General features: G+C 46.1%; 1 protein-coding gene across 1 annotated transcript in view; it reads right to left on the reverse strand.

The window, feature by feature from the left end:
• The window catches only part of PAPPA (pappalysin 1), a 365,052-nt gene extending 359,573 nt beyond the window's left edge, over positions 1–5,479 (reverse strand). Inside the window, exon 1 of the mRNA XM_061477061.1 lies at positions 5,378–5,479. The gene's annotated coding sequence lies outside the window, so the exon portion shown is untranslated. The remainder of the gene's footprint in view (positions 1–5,377) is intronic.
• Positions 5,480–6,000: the final 521 nt, after the last annotated feature.

A 6,000-nucleotide genomic window follows, 5' to 3' on the forward strand; every position in this document is an offset into this window, starting at 1 on the left:
CAGGGCCAGTCGAAGCATCCCAAATGCTGCCCCGCTTTGCTCCATTCATCTTCAGCAATTGAATGCATGCCCCGAGGGGGGTGCTCTGTGCAGGGGCGAAGGGAAGGGAGGGGGAACGGCATTTATATTTGTCTGCACAGATTTAGTTTGTCTTTATCTGCAGCTATTTTGAATGTCATGGGGAGTTAATGAAGACATGTTGTGCATCTGCAGCACATGGAACAACTTCTCTCCTGTCTCAGCATATTAAACTCTTACTTACATTTGGAGTTAGAGGGAGAGAAAAGACAAACAAAAAGGGAGCGATAAAAGGAAAACAAAGAGATGATGCAGTAGAAGAAAAGAGGAAACTCCCTTTCTTTATTTCAGGTCTCGAAGTTGCATCCCAGCATTTTCCAGCCCCTCCATCTCTGTCTTCATTGGAGTTGTCACCCCAGAAGAACCGTCCCAGTCCATAGGAACAACCCACCCCATTTAAGATCACACAGTCCACTCCTCACCACAAACACCAGTCAGGGGAGGGCACAAGGCAGCTGTATCTGAGCAACCAGTGGCAAGTGGCACGTCCCCAAACCCTGATGTAACGTACCTGCAAGTGGAAAGAAGGAAAGACAAGACATCTAGCAGCACCCCAGGGCTCCCACCACAGGCACAGATATTGCTCTGCAGCTGGGTGTTCTTAGTTGCTCTTCCTGAACTACAGACAGGAAACTGAGGCAGAGAGCAAATACAGGCTCAGATCTATACAGCCTCTCTCCTAAGACAATTCCTGGCTTCCAAGAGATGAGACAAAGCAGTGGCAGAGAAAACCCCTTTCTCTAGGATATCCCTTCCTCAGCTCTCCTCTTGCCCTCTTGGGAGAGGCAGGAGCACAGACCTTCCTTAATCGTGGATCTGCTCTCTTACAAATTAAGGTCTTCCCTTTCCTGGCACTTCCCATCCTCTCTCTCCCCAAGGCAGGATCTGGCACACCATGGATGTTCTGGTTTGGCCTGCAGTTTTATTTAGACTGCTCCTTGCTTAGGGGATTCTCTGTTTATATCATCAGAGGGTGTTAATAAGGGCAGAATGGTTTCCAGATCCACACCAGCTGACTGGATTTCCTGAACCCACGCCATCTGTAAAAACAGAAATGTTCCCTTCTCCTTGTACACACAGATAAATGCATTAAGGCCAAACCTCCCGGGGCAGGAGTACAGGAGAGCTTTGGACTTCTGGCCGACTGAAACCCAGCGAGCTCTGGAACGAGGTGCACAGCTACCATTTGTACTATGGAGGCTCAGCTGAAGACACGACAGATCTCATCACTCTGTGGAGCAGACAGAAGAGTTTGACATTTTAAAAGAGCATGCTAAGGAGTTCCTGGCACCTTGCAGGCACATCTGACACTGACCACCTTCAGAGACACAGGAAGATGCAAACTCAGGCCCTGGCTGGTATTACAGCATTCACATGCCCCTAGCATCCAGCTCTTCCATATTTCAATGCAGGCTTTTCTGGAGTCCCTCACTCACCAGCTACACACGAGAGCACAGTGCACTAACCCACATGCAGAGAAGCATCCCAGCAAGAGGTGCCTGGGAGATGGGACACTCGGGTTTACCAACAGCCTGGGGTCTGTCAGCAAGAAGGGCTTATTTCTTGTAAGCCTGACACCAGTTCAATAACAAACTCCCAGTCTGGAGTGAGCTGTGCACACCAAACTGGGAACTGGAAATGTGAATTCTCAGCCAGGACTGCTGGCCCCTCCACCCTGATGCTCATCAGGCTGTCGCACACTGCAGCATTATCTAGGCACTGGCGTGCAGACATGAACACAGGGCTCGATGAGCTTCATGCTTCCACATTAAGTTCTCCCCACCGAACACAGCTCAATGCTGCCCAGACTCTTAGGAAGCAAATGACAGCAGCAGTACAGCCCAAACCCCTCATTATTCTAATACACCAGCACAAAAATCACTCTCAAGTGAAAACAGGCTAAAGCATCAAAGTTAGTCTGGCCAAAGTCACAGCAGGAGGCAGCTTTGAAATACTAAAAAGCAAGCCAAGAGGGGACGGGGACAAGTCCAAGAGTTAAGTCCCTTATCCAGGTACCTGCACCCAGAAACAATATGTATACTGGGTTATCCCAGCATGTCAGTTTGGCAAACTGCATCAGTTCAACACATCTGATGAGCTCTGCAAGGAAGGGGAAGGACAGACTTTACAACCAGGAGCCAGAGCAGACCTACACAGCCTACCCTCTTCCAGCAGGAATGAAGTGCCTCTTGGGCTCAGCCATAGCATGTCCCTTCCTTCTGTACAGGTTTTCCTGTTGTTAAAACTAGTCCTGTCACAGGAAGGGATGAAGCAGCTAAACTGGAATAGCAGTGAGCAGCCAATCCACAAGACCTGGGGACTGCTCCAAATCACAGCAACTCTTAGGCAACAGAAGCATGTATCCCACATATCCATCATATCCCAGCTACAGAACCAGGACACTTTTCTATCCCCTTCCTCTTGAGAGTGCTCATGTCTGAAGTCTGATCTGGGGACAGACTGGTCTTTATCGACCAGTTCAAAGTCACCTTATAGGTGAGGGAGCACCTAAGGGAGTGACACCACGCACCATGGTGGGGTTGTTTCATCCCCTAGTGCCATTCGCTCCATGAACAAGGAGAAGCTGACCGCAACATACCTAAACCTTTTAGTTTCCAGACAGGCTTAACATCACAGCCCTTTCAATGCCAAGCCACAGTGGAAATGAGGATATTCCCCTTTGGAAGCTTCCCTTCTTCCCCACCTTACTGAAACCCAAATACCTGGTTGTTTTCTCTCATGCAAATAAAAATGCTTCCTACAGCTCCCATACCGCAAAGGACACAAAGCATCAGTAGTCTAATTCACTCAAGTGTTTTTTGTTACAAAATTAAGCTATGCACACCTCAAAACTGCCTGCACCCTTACACAGGAGCACCTTGCATATGGTATCTACAGCACTCAAACAGGCAGCCGTGCACTGACCATGGGGGAACAACAGGACATAAAAGCTGCCTCCAGCTTAGCTTCAAGTGCAAAGAACCCCTGTGTGTTCACAGCAAATCCAGGCACCGACTTGGTGCTTGTGAGGGATTTTGCTTTGTGCTAGCATAAGTGCCGCAATACTGAGATTGTCAAGGTCTTCAATCCTTCATGTGCTCAGAACTGCAACTTGAACCCTAAAATACTGCTCACACTATGCCAAGGCCTTGCTTAGCCTATGACAACCACCTACCTCAATTAAAAAGAGCAATTTGCTACGCATTATTCTTAAAGTCACCAAGCTCCAGAAGAACAGCCCTGCAAGCACTGGCTAGCATCCAAAAGCACTCCATTATAAACAATCTTACTCTAGTACAGAGCTACACTAATGCATATACATGAATTTCGTAACTTAAATCCACATTATGTAGCTTCCATCCCACCAAATCAGAGTTAACAGTTGTTGCAGATCCCAATGCAATACATGAACACTATATCTCTGTATTTTACCTTCACTAACAGAGATCTGACCATCCAGTTTGATTTCAAGAACTCAAATTCATGACACAGCAAAAGTCACTCATTTTTCAATAATCCAACTCAGTTTTCCACTCTTCATTTTGTGTTCACCAGAAAGGGCCTTAGAAGATCACAAGTATTAAACTGCATTCAATAGCAATGGCCCATCTAATCCAAAAATCCTCTCTCAAACAATAGCCAAGAACAAGCATTCCCATTTTCAACCTCTTTATGCTTTACCCAGCCTCCCCAAAGTCACTTTATATGGCTTATGGCTTAATTTTAGTTTAAAAAAACATTCCCTTCTGCGGTTTTCATTTGTTCTTTGGTTTAAAAAACCCCAACAAATTACTAAGTGTATTACACATGGCAGAAGCTTCCTTACCCTGGCTTTATTTTCATACTAAGGAATTTATCATCTATAGCAATATTATGACCTCATCTCTGCCTCAGTTTCCCTAACACACAACAATTGCTTCGGTGATCACACAGTAATTGCTGCGATGGCAGAACCAGCAATCACCCTTCTAACAAGCAAAGCATTTCATTGTTTCACACCATTGATTTCTCCTCTAAAGTAATTAAGAGCATGAAAGACAGGAATGAGCCTCATTAGCTCCCACAAGCACAGGCATCCTCCAGCTCTTCCATGAGCCTTTCCAAGGAGCACACAGACATTAAAGCAGCAGCAGGGTGTTAGCTGCAGAGAGGGTGCATTCCTTGCTCTGCAAGCTTGTTGATCTCTGATAACTCATGTGCAGCACCAAACACAAGCACTACTTTGGCACTGAGCTCACTAGATAATATCCCAACAAAAATCCTGTGTTCCAGCCTGTACAAACGGGACAGATAGAGAGAACTGCCACGCAAGAGCTACCCAGAGCCATCACCCCATCACCTCCAGCTTCTCTCTTTCCCTTAAAGCCCACTGACAGTCTCTCAGGCTAAAGCAAGCCTTTTGCCGGATCTCCCTTATCTTATTGTACAGCAATTTGTTGAAACATTCATAGGATCACTATGCATTTCATTTACCCTTAAGGCCAACCCCTCTGCTTATTAAATTAAGAAGATGAATGAGGGATTTGCTCTCTTGCTAGCAGCCCAGGGGATTCATTAGTCAAGTAAATGATTGCACTTGCCTCAAGTTACGCTACTGCAATGTTTGTAATGTGTCTTCTGATCTTAGCTCCCCATGCACTTTTTGGAAACAAGGCTTGCTTTCATACAGGTCACATTTAATTCCAGTCATTTGACTTCAGCAAATGGAAATAAAGGCCTCAAACGCACCATCCTTTGCTCAGCCCTCCAAGCATTTCACAGAACAAACACACAAGGGGAAAACCAGGAGCTACATGTAAGTTAACAGTATTCATCCCAGTTACCATGCTAGCACTGACAAAGTGCTAATCTGGGTACACAGTAGCACAAGCAGTAACACAACTGCATTGGGCAGAAGGGAGCACTTCATCCCACCAAGTTAAGAGCATGATTTAAGCGTGGAGGTAACTTAAAGTTCCCTTTTGCCTTCCACAAAGGGCACCGGCTCTAACTGCATCCAGAGGACATCAGCATTTCTGAGACAGTATCAGGAAAGCAGAAAGGAAACAGCACTTCAGAAAAAGGATAAAATTCACATCACAGTTAAGCAGCACCGATGGGAAGGGTTGGGAAGGGAGTTGAGCACAAATGAAGTCCAGGGAATATTGGCCAGTTTTGCAGGACTGTTCCATCAAAATCAGAACCTGGATGAACACACCACACCAGCACAGTTGGGTGAGCACTTTCAGCAACACATGAAGCATCATATTGCTACAAGAAGATAAGCAAATGGAAGATTGCACATCTTTAAATCACTTACAGGTTGCACTGGCTTGTATGTGGGCTATTGGAAAGGCAGTCTGTCACCTTCAACACTAGGTCAGTGTTACAGCAAAAGGCACAGCTTCCGGGTAAAGCACCTGCAATGAAACATATTCCATTTTTTAGGCATGACAACAGCAAGAGCCATGGTATCTGTCACCCAGTACAACCCCTAGGGGTGACTGTATTCTTGCTACAAAGCTACACAAGTAGACTGAAACATCAGAAAAACTACCCAGTTCTTGAAAGCTTCCCAGCAAATCTGTAACCAACTTTGGAGCTGCTCTTCCCAGCACTGCACCTCAGTGAAGCAACGCAGCAGCAAACACCCAGAAAGGCTCACTGCACTGAAACGCATCACACCCGCAGAGGGAAAGGGATGCTTTCTGCAGCCTGGCAAAGGAGAAGAGGGTGTGCACTGCACAGCAGAGGTACAAAGAAGCATGCAAAAATAGAGGGGCTATTTTAACAGCAACAGCAGTGAAAAGGGAATTAAGATATCTGCGCTAACATAACTGTCCTCTTCTCCTTGTCATCGCCCATGAATCAAGTGCTTGTTTACCTCACAGCTTTACCACAACTTTCTCCCCCGACCTTCATCAGGTTATTTCTATCCTGTCT

The sequence above is a fragment of the Pezoporus flaviventris genome, unplaced genomic scaffold (genome assembly GCF_033815535.1).
Source record: "Pezoporus flaviventris isolate CSIRO_AGI_PZ_B2104156 unplaced genomic scaffold, CSIRO_AGI_Pfla_v1 ptg000097l, whole genome shotgun sequence".
Lineage (NCBI taxonomy): Eukaryota > Metazoa > Chordata > Aves > Psittaciformes > Psittacidae > Pezoporus > Pezoporus flaviventris.